At 40.5% G+C, this 25364-nt stretch overlaps 1 protein-coding gene across 2 annotated transcripts in view; it reads left to right on the top strand.

Annotated features, from left to right (window-relative positions):
* The window catches only part of Cdh11 (cadherin 11), a 157179-nt gene that overhangs the window by 40921 nt on the left and 90894 nt on the right, over positions 1–25364 (top strand). The window contains exon 1 of one of the 2 annotated variants that reach the window (XM_057753539.1): positions 6463–6602. The exons of the other annotated variant lie outside the window; for it this stretch is intronic. The gene's annotated coding sequence lies outside the window, so the exon portion shown is untranslated. Of the gene's footprint in view, positions 1–6462; positions 6603–25364 lie in introns of those variants that run through there. 2 annotated transcript variants of the gene reach the window in all.

Below are 25364 nucleotides of genomic sequence, written 5' to 3' on the forward strand. Positions count from 1 at the left end.
TTATAGAACGGTGATTAGAAAACCCATACTCAGACATATACTTATCTAGGCACACATTGCATAAGAGTACAGGCAAGGTACAGGAGAAATTTTATTATTAAATTAAAAGGAATACCATACATTATATATATATATATATATGCTAATAACATCCTTAAAACATCTTGATAAGGAGACAAAGTTGTTTAGTAGTTTCATACTTGCCTAATGTGCTCAAGGCAACAAGAATAAACACACAGAGAGAGAGAGAGAGAGAACATCAAAGACTTTTCTGCTCAGAAAAATCCAAAGACAATAATGTTCTAAAAAATAATATACTTAAAATACTATTTCCTCATGCATATGAGCTTTTTTTTCTACCCTTGAAGGCTTTCTTTGGTTAAATGCTTAGGTTGGAGAGATTTTCTGACAAAATATGCTTTGGTAAAGTATTCCCTTCCACTGGTATTTTGTCGGGAATCACACTTCAATCCAAATACCATGCAGCTAGAGATCTATTACTGCATCCTTTGTATCCCGGCACCTGGGATACAGTTAATTACTAATTGTTTCCTGAGTGGAATATGCAACATCTCATCATGTAAAAGGTTTTGTCAAAATTCCTGAGTTGACTTTCTAATTTTCATTATGACCCAGGCAACTCCCTCACTAGTGTAAGAATCAGTCCGTGCATATTTGACAGGGGTCACGCCACGTCTCATACCCAAATTGAAGTGGATTTTGACAGTGCTGCTCAGCTTAATGGCAGCAGCAGCTGAGTCACACCTTGTTTAACGTCAGGCAGCCCACAGTCCTGGGTTGTAGGTTAGCCTCTGTTTTATGTTCTCTACACAACACTACTCCTGCTTCCCACCCCATTTCTTTTTCTCCCTCATAAAATGAGGATATGGTTCACTCAGGGCTGCTGGTTCCAGGAACCTATACCAGGGATCTTTCTTTTCACCCTGCCTCTTAAATTACTGTGAAGTTGATTAGCAAGCCTCGCTTGATCAATACTTGATGACTTATGCATGAAAATATCTCCTACAATATGATCCTTATAGTGTGATCTGGAATATATGTCACTCTGTAACATTTCTGGAAAGTTCAGAGGAAAATTCATAATAGAAAAGAGTTGCACTATATATTAAAGCAAAAGACTCTCTAGTGGGAACGGCATGTCACTAAGTCTCTTCTTTGATGCTGTCATCAGGGTAATAGGAATTAAGCTACAAGGAACATACATATTAGACTTCAAGTGGAATAGGATGTGAGAGGTTGAAGTGAAGTCAATTCATAGACATTTATTCACTAGTATCGAAATTGTTTTTCTCTACATGGAAACAGCAATGTGAGAAACTGTAAAAGCTTATGAACAAACATAGTCACATGTTTAGTTTTCTGTTTTATTCGCAGTGCCAGAGAAAATTCTTTGGTATTTCTGTGTTGTCAAAATATAAGTAATCTCCAGTAGAATGAAGAAATAATGCCATCCTGACTTTCTGAACTAATGAATGTCATGGGATGCAGTGAGCAAGTGCTAGTGAATTTGACTCTAGCCCAAGAAAGAGAGCAAGGACCCAGTTGCTACCTTCTGTCTCTGGTATGCAAATTACATCTCAGTGTTTCCACATCCATGTAGTGTCAACCACACAGGTAGCATGCAGATGTGTCTGTGGATCACAGAGAAAAAAGTGTGGGTCATCATTAATATGAACAGGCAGGGGAGATACTGCAGTATCTTTTTAGGTGAACGAAACAGCGTACTCTAGACAGATTCCCTCAAATAATTGTGAAATCTGTTGTTGCTGAGTTCTGTAGATGTGCAATAACTTAATAGCTGATTTTTAAAAAATTCCTTCCTTTAAACATACTGTGATGGAGTATCTGAAACGCATATGAGGTTCTTTTTTACAAAATTGCATAATTCAAAAAAATTAATTCATTGACTATGAGCAACATGCTAAGACGTTAGGTAGATGAGATGAAACATTTGCTGATTTTATTTTTCTTTTTCCTTTTTCTCAACTGCCACTGTGTTGTTCATTGGTGTCACCTTTGTAGTTAGATAAGGCAATATAATTTCCATTGGTTTTAACTATTTTCTTCCTGTTAAAATTTCATTTGTTCTGCCACATGTACCTTACAACAGAGTATTTATTTTTACGAGTTAAGAAAAGAAGTTAAAGGCATTGTAGGTTTCTACAAGGAGAGATCTATATGTAATCATCTATAAAAATACCCGTATCATTTTTTTCCTTCAATAAGGAATCTGACTTTTAGGGAGATGAAGCGGTTTTCAGGTGCTCCTATGTTAGCACGGTGGAGCCGGAACTTAGATGCACTAGTGTCTCTATGATTCTGCAACCTTTGCTTGAAGGATTTGCAGAAGGATAAAAGCCAATAGGACCCACCCCCTTTTTAAAAATAATCCGATGCAATGAAGAGTGTAGAAAGGGTATGTGCCCAAGCAAACCTCAGCTCTGTTTATTGTCAGATGATGTCCTACATAGCTTTCGAAGAGTCACCCCATCTTAGATCCCCATTACCCCTCAGACCAGAGCTTTCTTTCCAAGTGTTTATAGGATTAGAAATTTTATGGCCCCAAAATGAGCTGGATTGGGGAAGGGTGTTATTCCATCTCCCATCTCTTTCTCCAGTCTCCATTTTCCTAGACTGGGCTGGGAGGTTATGTTAACTGGAGTGGTCTCTCAGAGAGCTTGTAAGAAGAGACTTCCTCTCTGCCTTATCTGCATCCTTGGGAAACAGAAAATAAAAAGAGAAGACCACCATGCTTTTTAAAGTGGGAATGCAGGGACTGGGAGAGGAGCTTGTAGGAGACGAATCAAAGAAAATTGTCTTGAATTGGTATAAATGAAACCTGGGTTTAACAAGTGCTAGGGCAGGGAAGTAAGATTTGTGATTCTCATACTAAAATGCAATTACCACACACTGAAGGATCTACCACTCCTTGGCAAACTCCAGGGAGCTACAGGTGTAAAGCTCTGTTTTAATGTGGGGCCAAGTACTTACAGCTTCTGCTTCTCCGTGAAGGTAAAGCACTAGGGTGTCTGTTAATGTTGCTGTTTTCAGGCCATACATCATTTGCCCAAAATAACTGGTTCCCTGTATCAGGCCATACCCCCAAATCAAGATTTATTGTTTTCTAGCTAGCATGCATGACAGACTGTATAAAAACCACTTTTCTGTCTTACAGCTGAGATGGTTGTTCAGAAAAGGTGGTCAGTTCCTTAGGGTCAGCCTTTGGGAGAGGGCTGGGCTGGTGGCCCTGATACTGTCTTGTGTGTTTACTGCCTTTACAGAGTGCTTGCAGCCTCCTGGAAGCATCAGGCAATGCCTGTTTCATCCAAGGAGATAAATCTTCAGGGTTGGATTGCCTGTCAGAGGTAGAGTCTCCTGAAACACTCTTTTGGCTGTCCTGTGAAAGCCAGTGATTCACGGCTCCTTGCCAAGGGATCATCATAAATCCTGTTTAGACAGAGAAATCCCTAATGAAAGAAGGGGTCTTTGCAGTGGCCCACAGCCTTGAACAACCACATCAAGGAGAGGACTGTTTGTAACAATGCTTGAGTGGAGGCTGAGAACTTGATTGCATGGGCAGGGACACAGATGGTCTTATAAGTAGGGTAGCACGGGATCATTCAAGAAGCCACTGTCCCACGTGGGTTCTTCTAATCCTCCCTCCTTTTTTTTTTTTTTTTTGAAATGAAAAATATCAACTAATGCTCTGTTCTGAATTGTGAAAATTAAACATGTGCTGCCAGTCATTTCTTTCCATCCTTATTTTCTGTCTCTTTTTTTTTTTATTCTGGCCAGCAGGCCATGCTGGTAACGATCACGACAAGATGGGGTGTGGAGACGCATATGGAGCCACAGGGTTTTTCTTTTTAGGAAGTCAGCCAGGTCAGATCTTCCTAGATCGAATCCATCATGTGTAGTAGGATTCAGTTATGGGCCGGAGGGAGTTCAATTTCAGGGGGAACGCAACATATGTGTGCACGTGTGTGTGCTAAGGACGACTCCCTATCCTTTGTAGTGTATTTTCAGATATACGGGTTTTAATATAAAATATTAACCACTTCTACTTTAGGTTGGAAAATTGCTTAATGTTACCGTGTTCTGACAATGTTTACAGAACTTTGTACAAAAATTAGGAAGCATTAGTCAGGTGTTTCATTTCTGTGAAAGTCATTCAATTTGCTTTTCTTGACTCTGCTTGCCCTATCTCTTATGACCATCTTTCCTCTTTCTGCTTCTGTGTTTCTTTCCCATGCAAATATCACCATCTGGGAAAGGGCTAGGACTTGGGAAAGGCTTCCCTGAATGTTACAGAATGCAACTCCTGGGTGCCTTTTGAGAGATTTTTTGGAGGAACTAATGTCATGCTCTTACATATGAGCTATTTCGCAGCAATAATTTTACAGAGTATTCAGTACTGGGGTCACATTCCAGGCTGGAGAAATAAAACCAAGCAATACGTTTTAGAGAGGCTTAGCCACTCGTCTGGTATTGTGTGGCAAACATGTAATGGAGCCTCATCTGCACTTCAACTCTTGTTATTCCTGCAGCTTTCCAGAAGGGCAGGGAAAGGCTTTTAGTTCAGGGGTATGGAATGAGAGCATGTTTCATTGTTTCGTTTCTCTCCCCAGCCACTCCTTCCCTTTAGAGACTCCCTGCTCTGATAATGTAAACTGATGCACAGAGCCTCCTCTGTGGCCTTCCTTCCTCTGATTCTGCAGCCAGGTGAAGAGAAAAGGGGGGGGGGAGTTAAAGAAACTTCCCAAAGGGCGTTTGCCAGCCATCAGTGGGTATTTGCTTTATTCTATTTGCTTGATTTAGAACAAGACAAAACAGTAAATGCTCCCACCTCTGGGTCTAAGTACTTAAGCCCAGATTTAACAACAGTGGTTCTATGAATAATGAAAGAGTTTGCACCTTGTCAGGAACCAGCCCTGACATCAAAGAGGCACCAGAAGTTCCAGGGAAAACTTCCTCCCAGCACTGAAGCTTCCTGCAAGGCCTTACTCTCTTGGACCAGGAGCTTGCTTACTGTCTCCTGGGGGGTTATCAGCTAGGAAGGACCTCTGATTTCTTCCTAGACCTCCTAGGGTAGAATTGGTTTAAAAAGGTCCTCCGGTAAACTGCACATCAAAGTAACAGAAGCATCTCTCAGAAGAAGAGGGGTTATGAAGCACATTCATCAGCCTAAACAATATGGGAAAATTTTACACATACGTATTTAGTAGACATACATACACATACTCTTAATCATCTTCCATCTTTGCCCTTCAGAACCCTTATGGGAGAAGGCAAGAGAAACTGGTGGGGTTGTGGGAGCATTTCCTTTCTTGTTTTCTTTAAATCCTCTTAATTGAGCCGGGTGGTGGTGGCGCATGCCTTTAATCCCAGCACTCGAGAGGCAGAGGCAGGCAGAACTCTGTGAGTTCGAGACCAGCCTGGTCTACAAGAGCTAGTTCCAGGACAGGTTCCAAAACCATAGAGAGACCCTGTCTCGAAAAACCAAAAAAAAAAAAAAAAAAAAAAAAAAAAAAAATCCTCTTAATTGTCAACCAGTGGTAATGTGCCTTGTCACACTCATTTTAAGCTGCCTCTCTACCCATGGTTAGAATTTCAATAACTGGGTAGACCCAAAGAACTTAGTGTGCTAACCTAAATTTGAAGGCCCAAGGTCAGCTCAGTCACACAAGGATGGGGCAGTAATCTAGGAAGGTGGGAAGCATTATGGAGCTTTATATGAGTACACCTCATCAGCCAACTGAGTTTCACAGGACAGCCTAAGGGATGGAGAACTACTTAGTCTCTGTTTCCTAGATAGGGATACGGAGGTGTTTCTGTGGTTATCCAGTGAGCAATTTAAGGAGGGATTCAAACTCTGCAGCTTACTCCAAAGCTCATCCTTCCTCTAGAGTTCTTAATGATCTACAATCTACAACGGACTTGCGTCAAACGAACTTAATCATATTCAAAATTCTAAAGCAAACATAGATTTTTTTCTTTCTGTATTAGAAGCCAACTACCTTGCTATTCTGAATATTGCCTTCTGATATTTTTAAGTTAAAATATTCTTCAAAATAATAAAAGGAGAGCAATGCTTAATGGGATCTCTGTAATTTTTGACAGCCACTCTCCTCATCACTGAGTCGAGGGTGGGGGGAGATGGGGCCTTCTTTAGTGTGAGGAATATAGTTATTTCCAGTCCTGGCTCCTGAGGCCCCATGACTTCCATGAGCTGGAGTCCTGTGCGCCAGGTGGGCCCCACACGCTGTCACACTAGTGTCTGCTTCTCATCTGCCTCTTCTGCAGCGGGCTACTGCTCTGCTCTCTCTGGCTTGTGTCTGTGCGGGACTCATTAGCAGTGGGTATGTGTCTCACACAGTGGTTCATTCACAAGACTGCTAGCCAGTGCCAGGAGCTGGGACTGCCTCTTAAGCCATTCTGGGAGGCTGCTATACAGAACAAAGCGAGGCTGAGTCCTCTCACAGCCTTATGGTCCTCCATTTCCCCATGTGAGCTCCCAGAGAAACAAGCTTCTGGAATACTCATCCCCGTAGCTGGAGCCTGCCTGACCCTCTAGGATGACTGTAAGTGGCCAACTTCTGCTTGTGACCTCGTGATGGTAGAGGGAGTAGGCACTGGATTTATCAGGTCTGGCCTTCCCATCTGCTAGCCGATGTGCAGGTGCCAGTCACCCTGCCCAGCACAGGCAGTTCGGATATGGAACAGTGGCTTGTAGATCCTGGCAGAGGGACCGGCTTTTGCAAGCTTTAGTTTGGCATTGCTATTTTATTTCTGCCCCACTAGTGTCATTGCAGCTGCCGGCTCAGGCTCAGCATCATTTCACTACTTCTGTCCCTTCTACTTGGGGCATGATTGTCTTTTGAGTCAGTCTGTTTTAATTCTCCCCCATCACTGCCGCCAGAGCTGTGACTGGGCTGGCCAGGATCGTGGATCTGTGTCTTAGGAACTTCAGAAAGTTTGTTCTGGCCTGTCTGTGAGAGAGATGGTGCGGACTGGGTGCCATTGCCAGATTGCAGAGTCTGGGACACGTGCTCGGGGCCCTGTTTCCACCTTCTGTCTTCGGTTGCCTCCTCATTAAATCTTTCTGGGCCTGTGGAGTTGACTAGCAATTGGTTTCTGACCTAGTTGCAGGGAGCCGCTCTGTAACCCTTTGCTCATCGCGTCAAATGGATCTTAGTGTTTTGTTCTTTGTGATTCAAAGAGGGCTTTGCCATTTAATTGTCACATTAGTCCCCCTGTGAGTGTGTGTAGGTGGATGTGTATATAAGTATAATGTGATCATGGAAGAATATGCCTGCGCTTAGACAACAGGGGTGGGGCTTGGGATCCAGCTTCCTAAATGAAGCTGGCATTTTATGTTGCTGTGTCTCTGTGCAGAACAGTTGACAGACGCTCTGGTTTCTGAGCTCACCCTCCCAGCATTTTCCACAGAGAGCACTTTCCTTTGAGCACTGGTTCTCACAGTCCCCCCCCCCCCCCCCGTGCACACCCTTCCCCCAACCCTTGATTTCAACTCTGTTTGCCAGTCTTCTGCCAAAGGGCACTAGGGAGTTTCCTCAAAGGATCTTTCGGGATTTCTGTTTAATGAATGAAGATTTCAGAGGACTGCCTGCCGCTCTACTTGGGTCCCTTTCTAGGCACTGCTGAGCCGTGTGTGACTCACCTATTTGGCTTTTGTTTATGCTGAGCTCACCAAGCAAATATGAGTTTGGTTTGTTTGGCATATCCCAGCATCTGGGACCCTTCGTCATCATTTTTGTCATGTATTGTGAAAACTCCTCTCTCCAAACAAGCTGGATAAAGCAACAACCGAATTGTCTTTTTCCATATTAAGTTAATCATATATCTAATTGGCAGTCAACATCCTAATTAGTATGAGTTCATCAGAATTAGTGTTTGTTTTCCTTTAAGCATGACCTAAAACAAGACCTGGGAGGAGGAAAGTGAAGGATATTCAGCCTCACCAGGTGTTGCTAATTGTAATAACTTTCTTTTTTCCATCTCTGTTTGAGCTGAAAAGCTATCAAGAGTCCATTGTGTGTTTACGGTGGAACTCTGTGCCTTTAGTTTTACATTATTATATACCATGCATCTTGAATAATGCGCCAAGCAACTCTGTGAGTTAGACCATACAGAAGAAGACTCACATGGGGATGTTAAGGTGGAGATTCAACTGATTTGAAATGATGCCCGCACACACCTCCCAGAGAAGCACATGTTCTGATAAAACAGGCAGTGGTTTCAGCCTAGACTGGACTCCCCAGCATCCTCATGGCTATATTTCACTGACTAATACTCTCTCTATCCTCCCTTTTCTATGTTGCTCTACCGCTATTGGCTTTTAAGTGTTGTGACCATGTCTCAAGGTCTTTCTATGTTCCACAGCTTCTGGTTTAGTCTGGTTTATTCTTGGGTAAAAATGAGTCTGTTGCCCCATAGAATAAAAGAGCTTCAAATTTTGAAAGAATTTCAGCTTACTCACCTACTAATTGTGAAATATAAGAGGACTGAGGATCCAAATGGTAAACGGTTTGCACCTGGACTTGAATTCAGTCACCCCTGTCTATTCACTGATTGGATCGGTTATTATGTATTTCCTAGTTTATTCTGAGACTAGGTTGTTCTTATGTGTTTCCTTTGGCAATGCTATCCAGGCTGCAGAAAGTGCAGCTAAAATTAGGTACAATACAAGCTCATTAGGGATACGGGTCCAGTATTATCCATCAATGTGTTCTTCACCCTCAGTACAGCCTCACCCACACCAGAGATGGTCAGATAGATGGACGAATGTATTGGATGGAATGATGGGCCCTCCAGGAACATTCTTTTCTTGCTCTCATCATTAGTTTCATACTTGCTGACCTCCCTTCCTGGATTCTCCAAACACCAGAGAGTATTTTAGACTCAAATTGATGCTATCAATATTTAATTTGACACTTCGATGATTCAGGCATTTAGTGTTATAAACTATTTTCCTGTTTCTATTTTGGAATAAATTGGCTTGCTCTTTTGGCAGCTGTAGGTGGAACGTTTCTTTCTGGCCGTTGGAGAAAGTGGTAGGAAGGGTTTAAATCCCCAGCAACTTAGTTCACTCTGGCTGTGGCCAATTTAAGGATTCACCCTGAAAGAGAATTAGGCCATGTTGCACACCGAGGTTGAGATCATGTAAGCTTACACCATTGTACACCAAGTCCTTTGACAGATAGTAACTTTTGCATTGAGGAAGAGGAAGAACAAGCAAAATCACATCACATTTTACTCATGGTGACTCGAAAAATATCTTTTCCTTCTGGTATAAATCTTAGGGATGACTTTAAGTAAGTGTCATTTGAGTAGAGAGTTTTATGCCGTAGTGAACTATATCAAAGTAGCCCAGAGTATTTTCTATTTTACTTTCCAATTCACAGGAATTCCAAGGTGGGAAAGGCTTGTTATTTCATGCAGTGTGTGGGCAGCACTTTAGTTACATGCTCGTTTATTGGAAAAAGGAACTTCTAATATTATGAGGATATGACAATATAATTCTCTTTGGCCATTTGGGTGGTGTAGAATGGGACTATTAAAGAACCACTTCATTTATGGAGTGCTTAGCATCACATCAGTTACTTCACTCTGACTCAGACTGCCAAAGCTTTGAAGTTTCACTTCTGTAATGAAAAAAAAAATCCTTGAAATATGCATAGGGAAAATTTAGAAATAGTCAATATCAGGATGTTATTGTTCTTTTACCCATATTTTATAATTCAAATAATTGTGATAACTTTGTACCCAAGAAGCTTCCATGGTTTCTAGAAGGATTTCTTGTTCCTGAAAGTGAATGGCATTTCAGCTGGGAGTCAGAACAATTCATGCAATACAGAATAAAACTATTTAAAAAATACCCTTGCCTTCAAAGTATCTTTCCCAAAAACAAGTTGGAAAGAAGATCACCAATTACATTAAGTGCGTTTGCTTACTACCAGGTCAGATCTGTAAAGATTTGTCCTTTAATGAGGTGGCAGGATGTTAGGCTAAGAGTCTGAGAGGGGGTAAGGTAATGAGCTGGCTTCTATGGGAGGGTGGAGAAACTTTTATTAACTAAGTTTGCATCATAATTTGGCATGGATCTGAAGAGTCTTCTTAGACCACTACAAATAGACAGTCTTTTAGATCACTCATGCCATTATTTTCCCCTCGCCTTTTCTTTAGTGATTTTATTTTAGCAGCCTTTTTTTTTTTAATTTTGAAGTTCTTAACTGAGACCATCTATAGAAAAAGCAACATCTAGGTGGTCGCCCAGATAGGTGTGTTTTTCACGTACTTCTTATAAGAGTTCAACAGGCAGGGAGGCAACTCAGATGGCTTAACAAGTAAAGATGCTCACTTCCAAACTTCATGGTCGATGCTCAGTCGCCAGGACTCACATGATTGGAGGGAAGAAGTGACTTGCAAACGTTGTTCTCTGATTTCCACATACACAGTGCATGCTGTGGAATGTGTATGCTCACTCCCCGACCTCCCACCCCCACACACTAATATAGAAGATTTTATCATGCACAACAGTTATGAATGTCTGTCCACCAAAAGACATAATAAAAACACAGCCAACAAAGGCAAGCAACATGGAGCCTTCGCACAATGTACTATAGATTGACATGATTGCCAGTGAAAGCCAACCATGACAAAGCATGCTGAGTTAAACAAAACCAAAAGCCTAGCTAAAAGTGAAAAACAAACAAGATTACAGTAATAAAAAAGATTTTAACCCAAAATGCTAACATCTAAAAGCCATAATGAAGAGAGTTTTTATGGATTAAACAGGAGGACAAAGAGATGGGAACCCCTGCTGTCTCTACCCCACCATTGCCTTGCAATAACCTCTGGTATACCTCTGGATTACCCAGGCTTTTCCAGGATCCATTTTAAAATCACTGTATTATATCAGTGAGTTGTCATTTGGCTCAGATTTATGACATCTCTCAAGCTTAAAGACTTGGTCTCTGTGTTTGTGTTTTGCAGCAAACACAGAGAGTTATGCAGTATATGTTACAGGAGCAAGAAGTAACATATAGCACAGATTCTCTAGTCATCATAACTCCAAAGGGATAAGGTAACTTGCAAGTGTTTGGGTTCACAAGGACATATTCAAGGACAGAAGGTCTTATTGGCTGAGAGTAGTTACTGTGGGTAGGAGCTATTGACTCTCATAGAACCATAGTCACTGTGTAACACATGCTTGCTGGGCATGTGTGCCTTGGTGTAAATGGGTCTTCAAAAAGAAACCACAATCCACTCTCTTTCAAAAAGCTTTCACAGGTTCTATGTGTCCTCAATCACCTTCTAATTCTTCTCTGTTCACATGTTTGAGGAAGACCCTGGAGGAAAAGTAACCTTCTGTGATTCCTCTGGGAAATCATTAGTGTCGGCACTAATGATCAAGAAATGCTCTTAGGCAGAATGAATGGTCTACATGGATGATACCTTTGAGCGGGGCTTGTGCATGTGAGTTTGTGTGTGATCACATAAATTATGAGGGTGTTGTACTGAGTTGGTATCTTAAAGAACTAAGATTTCATGAAGAAGGGGAGGCTTCCTATACCTAGTAAAAGCAATGGAAGAACCCAGGAAATAAGTGGGTTTCTGGAAGAGTCTGGTCCAGGCTAACTGCAAGGTCAGCTGAGACTCACTTGGGAAGAGTCTCTCTGAGAGCAATGTGCACTGGGTGTCAACAACAGGAGCCCTGGAGGAAGACTCCCCAGGTGTGAGTTCCTCTCAATATGTGCCTGGATTAAATCACCTTGTGTATCTTAGATCTCTCCACTTTCAAATAGGGACAATTATTGTGGCATTCTATTAAAACGACATTTCCCTCAAATCAGGGTGTATAAAATAGAAGACTTAAAATAGGGCGTAGGAAATAAGAGACTTTGGTGTTTTGAAATTTGGAATAGTGTGTGAAAGCCTATAGCTCATGTGAGGGTGTAGCAGCTATACCAGGATGAACTTTGTTCTTGTGTCTTTCTGGCAGCAATATCATGTTCTGTGTTCTTTTTATCTCCCCTCACCGGAGATCAACTCCATGTCCTCGTGTGCCAATAATGTGCTAGGTGCCATGATTCTGTCCTTGAGGATGAGCTTGCTTTCATACTACTTGAAGAGAAATGGCATAAATAAAACAGTGACACCAGCATCTAGAATAGCTGTAATCGGACGACTGGAACTGGTCGTGTATGGTTTTGTCCCCTTGAGTGAGTGATAAAGCTCTTGAAACTGCATGGCGTTTGCTGAGAACAAGCTATGCATTAAAACCTGATTCCAAATTATTTAATGCTGCCATTTATCCCTTTATAGCATCCTATTATATAAAACACAATCATTTTTGGTAGCAAAGGTGCAGGATACGTAGTCTTAAATTCATTTTAGAATAAAACAGGACATGAATAAATGTGCAAGATTAGTGTTAAGGAAAGGAAAGCATGGGGCTAATTCTGGGCTCTGTAATTTTCAATTTCTAGTTTCTTCCTCATGAAGACCTACTTTTTGGGAGTTCTTAGACTATGCTTTCTCCCTGTCACTAGGTCAGAAATGACATTGTCTCTGCTTATGCAGATTTTTTTTTTTCTTAGAAGAGGACTGCCATTCTTTCCAGTGGTCCCTTTAGACACCTCATCTGGCTTGTGATGCTAATGTGGCTAAGGTACAGAGATTTGGGATGCAAGAAGCACAATCTATAATCACTGAGCTAGTTGCAGGCTCTGCCCCTCATATACTCACTTTCCATACCTCATTTTCTATCCCTCCAAAATAAATGAAGAATGATAGACAGATCAATGTTCCCCAACTCTACAATCATTCTGTTTCCCTTATTATTTACTCAATAGGTATTTTCATTCACTCTCCTTTTATTAAATATTTTTGGAGATAATTATATTGCTCTCATTTATGGGAAACTAGTAATTCTTGTCATAAAAATGAGGCAACCAAAAAATGAGATATAATTAAAGAAGAACAATGTAGCTGAATCCATTTGAGCCCCAGGCTACCTTCTCTCTTTGCCACAAAAGAGAAGTCTTTGGGAACCACTGCAAATAGATTCTTTCTTCAGACATCAGAATTCAAAGAAGAGTGAAGGTAACTCTGAAAGTCTTGGATAGCTGTCATTTAATGCCAGCAATAACTGCTATTTGTTGAACCCCTACTGAGTAAGTCATTGTGCTAGTTTATTTTATAGACTCTGTATCAGAACAATTATTTGTGATAAAATCAATTAATATTTAGTAAGCAATGTTTCCCTACAAACAAGAATATAATTTATAGACTCATCTCCTTTGCCTCAGCATAGGTCTATGAAGCTTATGGTACCTGTTTGGCTGGTAAAGAGAGTGAGGACCAAGTCTCAGGACTGGTGAGCCATAGAGTCCCAAATGAGAACCTTTCTGTGTTTCTTGTTGAGATCTATCTGTCACTATCAAAGCTTGGTCCCTTCATTGTTTCCCACTTACTTTAAATATAACTACCTACCACCTTGCCCTCACGGTCTTTGCATATGCCATATCCCTTATAGATCATCTCATTTGTGTTATTGGGAGTGGATCATGAACCCCCATGACTAATATTGAATCCTAGCGAGACCCAACTTGTAAGAACACTTATTCTGCTGGTGAAAATGAATTACTTTCAGCCAGGACAGCTGAAGGTAATTGAGTAGGAGGGATCCTTGCTTTCTATCTTATTTGCTGTGGTATCTAGTGTCAAATTAACTTGATAATTTACTGGATAAGGGAACCAGTTTAAGCGTTTCCAAATATTAGGAATCAAATTATGAGTAGCATTTCACTGTGTATGTACACATTTACATATAAATTATCCATCAATCTAACATCTATATATCAAAGATCCATCTCAGACAGTTACAAGCATCGAAGACAAGAGCACATTAAGGAAAACTGACTTAAATCCAGCCTAACTCTTTCAGCTAAAGATGTAAGATAGAACGCGGAGTGAGCGTTGTAGTAGAAGGGTTTTGAGAAGCTTCTAGCCTCTGTCGTAAGCAGAGCTCCTTCATGTATGAGCAGGATTTTTTTCTCTGTCATTCTTACCAAGAGGAGAATCCCAACCCTGTCTGATGACATAACACAGCTCTACACAACTGCTGAGTGTGTTTTCTTTTTCCTTCTTCCTTCTCAATTTTTGACATTATATTCATAATAGTAGGTACCACTTTTAACCAAACAAGAGTTATAAAAGAAGAAAATGTCCTGTGGATTTTTGAGAATGCCTTGGCATATATGCAAGTACCTTGGAAGCAACTCTTGGGGAACCAACCTAGGTAATAGTTCCTATGAGAATAGCAGACACTTGACATTGTCAAGTGGCTCTTCCAGGCACCTTCAAGTGCAGCAAATGTATTCATACCATTGAAGGATGCTGTTCCACTAGTACAGTACAGGAGACCACAGCTGAAACACTTTAGCATTCCTGCTAAGCAGTCCATCCTGAGTAAATCTAGTGTACTTAATGAGCTAAAAGGAAGACACAGAGCCCCCTCTAAATTCCTTCCCTGACTCATATTACCCTTCAGTGCACAATTCATATTTGTGTCTAAAGAAAATGACATGCCTTTATTCACTAAAACCCCTTCAGAAGTATAGGTGCCTTTATAGGAACATGGAGTCAGGAATTCTCTGCCCCTTTATCAGCTAATCTGTTCAGATTCTCTTCACTATCATTTAGATTGGGTCTTTGTCAACCTGATAAACAATATCCAGGAAAACAAACAAGCTTTTTTTTTTTATTAACCGCTGTGAATTTATAGACAGTTGGGGTTCTCAAAGCATTTATCTTTGCAACATCTTAGAAATGTTGACTAACAAGATAGCTTTTTGCTTTTTACAATCTATTCATTTTTATTTGAGAGGGAGTGAAGGCTAGAAGGCAACTTTGGGAGTTGGTTCTTTTTGTTACCATGTGGATTTGGGGGAACGAGCTCAGATCACGAGGCTTAGCAGCAAGCAGTTTTACTTGCTGAGCAATTTCTCATCAGCCGCTATCCAGTTTCTCAGTATGAAAGGATAGTCCCACTTCATTCTAAAAATCTTTATTGTATTTCTTTCTGAGCATCGTGTCTCCAAGGGGGACCTCCCTCCTGATTTAAGTTGGTCACATTGCTATAAATGTCACAATCTCCCTGTCCTCTGATAAGAAAATAGTAACAGTCTGTGACAGGGAGGAAACACTGCAGCGGGAGTGTACCACAATGAATCTGTGACCGTAATCTTTGGCATCTACCTGATGAAAAGTTTGCAGATAATTTTATATCTTGATTGTATGGAGGTTGCCTATATCTGATCAAATGTTAGAGACATTGCCTCTGCTCTTGGGTGTGGTTAAAAGTTGGTTCTTTACTGTACTTTGTAGGGTTGCTTGTCAGGCCACTTTCTCTGTGTTTTACAGCTGCCTGGCAAACTAATAGAGTTCTTCCTCACTTTTCAAAATAACATCAGTAGACTACTTCCTCGAATAATAGCTCTAATTTATATATAAAGGACAAAGTTGGCTTGAGCAGTTAAATGAGTAGAATGAAACAGCCTGTGTCTGAATCCTAGATTCACTGTGTTTTGGCACTGTGATTGATGGGGACTTCATACATCCTCTTTGTACTTCAATTTCCTAGCCATGAAATAGAGGAAACATAGTACCTGACTACAAGAATATTATAAGAAAATGCGCACAAATATCACACACACACACACACACACACACACACACACACACACACTCGTGTGCAGTGAAGTACTTAGTACTTAGCCCAGCATTTAAGGAATTGAAACTGCTTAATGAATGTTCACAATGTTCAGTGCTTTTTTGGATTAAGCGGGGTCTAAGCAACTCATACCTAAAATTTCAGAGAAATTTTATGCCACCTATTTATGACTGTGATCATATAGTAAATCCTCACAGATGCTGAGAAGCTACACTTGGCAAGTGAAGCACTTGGGAGATATCACTCACACTTTTCCAAAACTCAATATTGGCACAAATATATGCATCTAATGCCAATCAGAAATTACCTGTTATTTGTGCCACTTTTTTGATAATAACCATATTTTGACAAATGATAACCTCTGTATATGATTTTAATTATTTTAGGAGACAGTCCAAAGAGTGCAATGTTCCATTATCAAGGCTGAGTAATTTGAGTTAAGTGAACACATCATTATAGCCCTTGAAGACTATTCAAAGTTATCCCTGTCATTAAGTACGTAAGTGGGCAATACTTTTAGTCACACACACATATGTGCATACATGTAAACACATTTTTTACTCTCTCACTCTCTTTTTTTCTCTACTGTCATTCATCAGCTAGTGCAGTAAGTGAGCCCTAAAGAAGGTAGAAGCCTACTGACCACAGAAAATAAAAAATGACTATAAGATCAATTGCAATCTTTAGGTAGCTCATAGCTTCTTTGGGTACAAAGTTATAAAGGGCAGATAGCCTCAATTATGAAGAGTTTTCCCTTGAGAAAACCCGAAAGCCATAGGGTATAGTAAGGGTTTCCAAAAGGGTATGCTAAGGGGATCCTGGAGCTCTCTGAGTTAACACGAGGAAACAAGATGAAGATCTAGGGATGTTCTACCAACAGTGAACAGAGTTTAGATGAAAGAATGACATGCTCAGAAAGGCACAGAGGCTATCAGCTGCCAAGTCATTGAACACCAGGACTGCCCATGCAGAAAGTGCTGTGGGCAGGTGAGGCTGAGACAGACACAGGAATGAATAGGCTGTGTTAATGAATGTGGACATCTCCCAATCTGATAAGAAACCAATGAACCATTGAATGGAGGCTTCCGAGATGGCGAAGAGTACTTGCTGCTCTTGTGGTGGACCCTTGTTTGGTTTCCAGTATATCAGAAAGCTCACAGCCATCTGTAACTCAAGTCCCAAGAGAATTAAAGCCCCCTCTGACTTCTTCAGGCACCTGCATACATGTAGAACAAATATAGACAACTAGGCATATACACATGCACATAAAATAAATAATTCTCAACAAAAGAAATCACTGGGTATTTTAACATTTTCACATACACACACACACACACACACATATATATTTAGATTTAGTGTTATTTGTGTGTGTGTGTATGCGCACACATTGTATTTCTAGTTAGTGGCTTCTCTTAAGAAGGAAGTGTCTGTTTTGCTGATTGTATTTTCAAGATATTTCCTTTATGAAAGATATGCAAATTAGCAAGGTAAAATAAAACAAACTATTAAAAAAGTAAGTGGTGTTGCAGAAGACATGATCATGTACATATGTTCGCCTTGTTCACATAGGTAATTCCCCCATTCAGTCTTATTAATAAGCTGTATGGGTGACTTAAACATTTTCCTTAAGTTTGATTATTTTACTTGTTGGCTTTTTGCATTGGAAAAAAATACTAGCTTATCAGCGTAATAATAAAATATACTGCCTTAGATAAAGGGTTTTACTTTTATTATATTGCAAGTTCCTCAGGTTATATAACTACAGGAATAGGTTCAGTTTTGTATACAGCTTTACGGTGGTTATCCTTAAACTGAGCATGATGCTTACTTATTGTGGCTGCAGTTTCTTCTTCTTCTTCTTCTTCTTCTTCTTCTTCTTCTTCTTCTTCTTCTTCTTCTTCTTCTTCTTCTTCTTCTTCTTCTTCTTCTTCTTCTTCTTCTTCTCCTCCTCCTCCTCCTCCTCCTCCTCCTCCTCCTCCTCTTCTTCTTCTCCTTCTCCTTCTCCTTCTTCTCCTTCTCCTTCTCCTCCTTCTTCCTCCTCTCTCCACCCCAATTTCAAGGTTATCAGGATGGAGTAAAAAGGGCAGGGCCTTTGGGATCAGGAAAACCTAGATTGGACTTTTCATTGAGCTAATTTGTCTGGTTATCTTGGGCAAGTTATTGGCCTTTCTGAACTCTGTCTCGTTTCTCTCATGTGAAGTTGGTGTGAGATTAGATAAATCCTTCTGAGGCTTGTTGGACGTATTAATTAAAAATAAATGCAAAAAAATAAATAATAAAAAAATAAATGCATGCATGAAACACACTTGTCCAAGGCAATAATATCAGGAATCTGTAGTGGTGGTAGAATGATACAGGATTGTTGATATGCAATTGTAATATGATAAAGAGAGAAAGTGAAAATGTAATTTGGGCAAGAAACTGTAATAATACGCAGAGGAGCAGGAGCTACCTCCTTTGCTCGAATACTGTTTGTTTATTCATTTCTCAAAGATATCACAAAGTCTGCGAATATTTATTTTGTCCTGCTCCCAATAGCCCTTCTAATAGGGAATTATTTGGGTACAACGAAAGACATTTGTAAATGCGGCTGATAAGACTGCCATTGGACAAGGAGTGTTTTGTTTGACACAAGAATTCTATTATCCCTGGCTTCAGTTGTCAAGTGCCCAGGGAACCCAGAATTTATGGTAGCCGCACAATGGGCCTTTCAGGACCCAGCAAAAGAGCTGTGAGATCCTGCTCCATGGCTTTTCAGGGCTTCTAATCTTTTTATCGGGCCAGGACAATGCTGGATTCAGCTGCTGCCTGAGCCTCCTGACTGTCTATTGGCCATCAGGTATTGTGCGGTAATTACCATGGCGACAATGGACTCTCTTCTACACCGTCCATCAGACCTTTAGAAAACAGCAAAGGTTGTCACTCTGTATTAGGTGCATCTAAAGGCATGGCTTACTTAGGAAAATGACTAAAGGGACATAAAGATAGTCACGTTAAAAGATGCATTTAAAAGAGTGCTGTGTCAAATCCATTTGGAGCCTAGAAACTTTTTGTGTTTGGCTTCTTGTAGTTGCAATTACTTTGGGGGCATCATCCCTGATTCTATAGGAGAGGAACAAGCCTAGAGTACATCAGGGGGACATAAACCATGGATTTCTGGAAGTCCCTATTATACACACATGGGAGCAGAGGTCCAAGCTCAGCCAATGAACATCACGGCACATCTTTAAGAGTCTTTGATTCTTAGTTTCCTCATATGAAAAAAAATGGCAATGCTGATGTTCACAGATGGATGTTAGTTGCATGCTGTATGATTGCAAATGTTCTATATGATTTCAAATGTTCTATATGATTGCTGACATGTCTACAGATAAGCTTCATGAGAAAGCAAACATACAATGAAATTTCAAACAACCATAACCACTGTAAAATCAAAATGCATATCTATCTTTTTTATAATCACAGCTCATGATTATTAGCTGAGCTTTTCAATTTATTTTTACTTACTACTCTTCATGATAATCCTCCAAAATTGTTATTATCTACATTTTATCTAGAGAATAGGGCCCTAGACAGTTATTACTTACCCAAACTCAATCTAGTTTTGCACAGGCAAAACCTGAACTTTAAGTCATATTTTCTCACAGTGCTTTTCCCTTTCTTCTAAAAATTCATAATTGACTGGCTTATCTTATAAAATATGCTTCACCATATGGTTTGGGGACTTTGGCAATAACAAGAAAAAAAAAACACCCAGTGGTGATTATTAATGGCGCTTAATCATCACTTTGACAATGTTGAGAACATGTAACACTCTAGAAAGCCGTAAGTTCCCATCTGTAGATGCCCAGAGTGTGCTGCACTTATTGAGCCCCTTCTGCTGCTTGCTGAGCAAGAAAACCACAGAGCAGGATCGGCCACGTGCCTCTACTCATTGCTTCTCGACCATAGTAAAGCGTAGTCCCAGCAGCTGCTTCACAAATCTGTGTTTTAACCGCTTTAGAGTGATGATATACAAAAGCTTACTCATCTTTTATTTTGATTGACTCTGCTCCCAACCATCTTCAGTTCGTTGCTGCATGCATACAGCAAATGTAGAAAGTATCTTTGCACGCACAACAGGAGCAGACATTGTTTGTTCTGCAAAGTGACTCCGATGCTGGGGCTCTTAGAACTTAGGAGGAGTGGACTTGTGGCAACTTAGTCCAGTCCTGCTATTTCCGTGATGCATGCACCTGGGGATTCATTACCAAGTCCCAGTTTCTGTATCTGTAAAATGGGGTCGCACTACAATCTTTCTTGTCTGTCTTGCTCCCCTCTGTTATTTTTCTGTCAGCACAGAGGCTGTGCTTTAATCTGTAATTACTGTTCCCGCAGGCATCAGCTATGTCACTGTCATCAAATGTAGCTTTTAATTAAATCTCGATTGTTCTATTTATCAATAAGACTCGGGAGTCAAAGGCTGGGTTGAAAACCTGCTAGCTCAAAGAGGTAGGGTAATAACTAGCTGGCCTAATCTCTTTGTCAGCATTTCCAAAAGAGTGTCCTTCTGCTCTGCCAAAACAAAAACAACCCATGCTACACGAAGTCCCTCCTTAGGACTTCCTGTGTGTCTCTCCATCATCTTATAGACATCCTCTGACTCTCTATGATTACTTTATATCAATGAGTTTGAGATGGAGGAAGGAGAGAGATGAGAGCAAAGGAAGAGATATTTTGACTGAGGGAATCATTATGGGGTTAGCAAGAAACCTGGCACCAGAGAAATTTCCAAGAACTCACACGTCTGACTCCAGCTAAGACCCTAAGCGATAGAAGAGAGGGTGTCCAAACTATCATTGCCCTGTTGTCAGACTGATGAATATCTTAAATATCACCATAGAACCTTCATCCAGCAACTGATGGAAACAGAGGCAGAGACCTGCACTGGAGCACTGGACTGAGCTCTCAACGTCCAGATGAATAGTGGGAAGAGTGAGAATAAGAGCAAAGAGGTCAAGAACATGATGGTTACACCCACTGAAACAACTTACCTAAGCTAATGGGAGCCCACCAACTCCAGCTGGAAAGGGAAGAAAACAGCATAGGACCAAACTAGTCCCTCTGAATGTGGGTGACTGTGGGGCCACTTGCAGTGGCACCAGGATCGATCCCTACTGCTTGTAATGGCTTTTGGGGAACCTATTCTCTTTGGATGTATACCTTGCTCAGCCTAGATATAGCATGGAGGGCCTTCAACTTTCCCCAAAGCAATGTGCCTTACCCTCTCTGAGGAGTGGATGGGGATGGCATGGGGGGTTTAGATGGAGGGAAGAGGAGGAGGGGAGGGAATGGGAACTGTGATTGATATGTAAAATAAAAAAGATTGTTTGTTTTCTTTTAAAATAAATAAATAAATATCTAAATAAAATTTTATAAACAAACAAAACAAAAAACAGAAAAGCAAACAAAGAAGTCTATTCACACATGGTAATCTATAAGTCAAGGCATTAGTTTTAGGTATCTGGAAAATAAAGACATGATTGTGTGTAAACCAAACCTTCACCCTATTATTACCTTATCCAGCCAGCCAGCCATTATTTTTTGAGACAGAATCTCATGTTGAAACCAAGGCTGTATCAAGCTCATTACCTTCTAACCCAGACATCTCAGTGTAGGAATCAAAGGTCCGTACATCTATATTTAGTTGAGTGGTCTTCATTTCGATATGTATGCATAGTGTTTTTCTCTTTACACTTCATGCTTGTAGCAATTCAGTCTTTTTGTTCCTGATTTCTTTGTCTCTCGGGTAATACAAGCCATTTATTGCCTGTGTTCCTAAGAGCTTTAGTCCGGTGGGTGTTCATGCATGGAAGTGAAAGGGACTGCTAGACCACAGGGTGGCTGCACAGAAAGGTGACACCATTGACTCCTAGACTTGGCACATGAAAGAGGAACATCTTAGAGCAAGTAGGGTATGAATGAGACAAGGCTGATTTCATGACAACAGAAGGCAACACGTGATTCTAGGTCTTGAGGCCATTGGTGTGTACAAAATGACAGAAAATGGACATTTTAACATGAAGGCTTTCATAGAAGGCAAAGGTGTAAAGTAAACTCTGATAGCCTTTTCAGACCCTGAAACACTACTAAAATCTCAAGTAACAGTATAGAGCACTTGTATTTAACATGGCATAGTTAGAGGGCAACCCTTTCCCCTGTGCTCACAGCTCCTCATTAACAAAGTTTTGGAATTAACAGAACTCTAAATACATAAACAATGTTTTTTTTTTTTTCCATAACTCTTCTGTGATCCTTGGATGAAAAGCTTTTTTCATGTGGAACAGCCTGAAAGGTGAAGAATCAAGCCAAAGAGAAAGTTCTGAAGTGGTTTTGGTAGATGAGCTAAATAAAGTTTTACAGACAGTGCTAGCCACAGAGTGCACTTATAGCATTATTATTCTAGACAAAAGGAACAAGAGCTTGAGTATTTGTCTGGTTTTTTTTTGGATTTTTGAGACAGGGTTTCTCTGTAGCTTTTGGTTCCTGTCCTGGACTAGCTCTTGTAGACCAGGCTGGCCTCGAACTCATAGAGATCCTCCTGCCCCTGCCTCCTGAGTGCTGGGATTAAAGGCGTGTGCTACCACTGCCCGGCTTGTCTGGTATAGTCTGACCCTGACTTTCTTTTTATTGGCTGTGATACTCTGCAATAGTTTTACTTCACTGAGTTGGGCAGGGGGATGCCAACAGTGATTCCTCAGATAAAGAGGATGTATCACAGATAATTTAGAAAAACACCTTTTTCATGTGGTTTATAACTGTATATTTTAGTAATCTATTTGTCATTAACATCCTATTCAGAAATGTTTTAACTATAACAGTTGGTAATTAACATGCACAGGTCTGAGAGTTGTGTGAACACACGTGGACACTGCTTCCCTGGGTGTCTATCAGTTCATGAAATTGGATAGGTGATATTACATAAAGGTTCGAAAAGATCAAAAGTTAAAATTGACATCTTTCTTCACGTGTGTCTGGGACACATAGAGATAAGAAGGTGGTGTGTGTGTCTGTGTATGTGTGTGTGTGTGTGTATGTATCTCCCTCTCTCTATTTGTCTATGTTGACTGCTCCATGAAGAGCAACATAAATAAGGCATACTTACCTCAGAATCTGGAGAATAAGTAGTTCAAGATTAAGGCACTAGTAGATCTGGTTCTCTGGCTTTGTGGATACTCATCTTTTTACTTTTCACTGCTTCCTCATGTAGTAGAAATATAGACACAGAAGACACACACACACACACAGAGAGAGAGAGAGAGCGAGAGAGAGAGAAAGGACATGCCATGCAATCTTACTTTACATGGATGCTAGTCTCACCACGGGAGCCCTACTTGCACCTAAATATCTCTCAAAGGAGTCCCCAACCTGCAAACACTATTTCATTGATTTGGGGACAGTCACATACTTTCAACCTACAAGATTTTACTCTGTCTTCCAATTCATGTCCTTTTCACATGCAAATATAATCATTCCATTTGAGCAGCTCCTTATATCTGATTTGTATTAACACTAATTATATATTTTTATTGAAATGGATTTTTTTCATACAATATATTCTGATTACCATTTCTTTTCCCTCAACTCTTTCCAGATCCTTTCTATTTCCCCACCCACCCAAATCTACACCCTTTCCTTCTCTCTCATCAGAATTTAAAGAAGCATTAAAAAACAAAACAAAAAAAAAAAAAACCATAAAATGAAACCAGATGAACCAGAATAGGAAAACACAAAGAAAAACAGAAGTAAAAGAGCCCAAAGAAAAGCTCAAGGAAAGCATATAGATACAGTAACACAGAAACAGAGAAATGTTTTCATACCCACATCCAGAAATCCAATAAAAACACAAAACCAGAAACCACAATGTATACTCAAAGGGCATATGAGGCAAAACAACAATAATAACAACAAAATCTTTGATATAGCATTACAGAAAAGAACCTCCCCAAATGCCGTTGTGTTCCTTTTTTTTCTCGGCCATATACTGCTAGGCACTCAGCCTAGCCTCAGAAAAGGCTTGTGTTCCAAATGAGAATTCATTTGTGAGTGGTTATCAATTGGAGATAACTTCTGGATTGAAGGTAGGGACTAATGTCCACTTCCACTTTCAGAGAGGGGACCCATCTATCACAGACCTGTGCAATTGCTATTCATGTTGTCGCAGTCTCTGTGAGTTCAGTGTGGGTGGGTCCGTCTGTATTTTGAAGGCCTTTTTTTCTTGGCATCCTCATGTTCTCTGGCTCTTATAATGTTTCTAACTTACCTTCCTCAGGGTTCCCTGAATCGTAAGTAGTGACAGGAGTGGTGGAGGAAAATTAGTCTTGAAGCCAAATCCTGTGTAACTATAATTTTTAGACCCAAATAAATTATTGTGCTTCCATGATATGATGTTGGGAGGCATAGGATCGATGAAGTAAGAGTGATGAGCCCCAAGCAAGTCTACACCTTAGAGGGCAAACCAATACTGATGGAGGGTCAAGAAAAACTGGCTTCAGTTTGAAAGCTCTGTTTTTTAGATCAGCAAAGACCTCTCCCCTGGGGTTCACTTAATGTCAGTTCATTGGTTATGTAAGTCTGGTTGAGATTTAGATCCTGAGATCTAAAGATGTGATTTATTGGTGGCAACATATTTGCTGCCTGGCTAATATGCGCCTCCTGGTTGCATCATCAGCTCCATGTTGTATGAATGCCTCCATGTATGTTCAGGATAAGTCCAGGACTGCCTGTTCTTGGCACCCTGAGAATCTTACACAGTATGACAAATTTACTGTTCTTGTTGATATCTTCTCTCAAGCAATGTGCTAGGAGCACAGTTTTGAAGACTTACCATTCATCTGCCTTCTTTCCGTGAGGATTTTTCTTTGTTTTGTCTGTTATATTTTGTTTGAATGTGTTGTACTAAGGAGATATTATATAGAGAAAGGGAAATTAGACTTTGAAATAAGCATAGTACAACAAATAGCTAATAAAGATTTTGATTGAGGGCCTCATGCAAACTGAGTTGGTCACAGAATGCCGACATCCTGGAGCTGAAGGTCATTCAAGAACATCTGTAGGCTGCAGTCTGAGGGATGCTCTGCCAGTCAGCATCTTCGTGTGCTCAGTGCCTCAGTTTTTAAAGACGACAGCTGTTTAAACACTCCATATACTTTTCTCCATTCATTCAACTAATATATGAACAGCTGCTCTGGGATGGGGAAAGTGTTGAACACTTCAGTAGATACAAAGTTCAATCAGACTAACATCTAGGCAGAACACAGCTCCTCCCACACAGAAAATCCAGATTTTTGTTGTAGTGAAGAGGAAATGCAAGCCTGATAAGGACTGGAATGCTGCTCAGCCCTGTGCTCTCATCTTCTTGAAGGGGAACGGCTATCTCCAACACCGGCTGTTCCTTGTTGTTCTTGAGTAGACCATCCCATGAGGACCAGTCTCCTCCAGAAAGCTGTTTCTCAATTTAGGAAGGAATGCATGCCTTTGGAGCAGAGTACACATTAATAAGAAAATTGTCCCTGAATGCTTTCAATCTCTCCTGCAGGGG

The sequence above is a fragment of the Chionomys nivalis genome, chromosome 21 (assembly GCF_950005125.1).
Source record: "Chionomys nivalis chromosome 21, mChiNiv1.1, whole genome shotgun sequence".
Lineage (NCBI taxonomy): Eukaryota > Metazoa > Chordata > Mammalia > Rodentia > Cricetidae > Chionomys > Chionomys nivalis.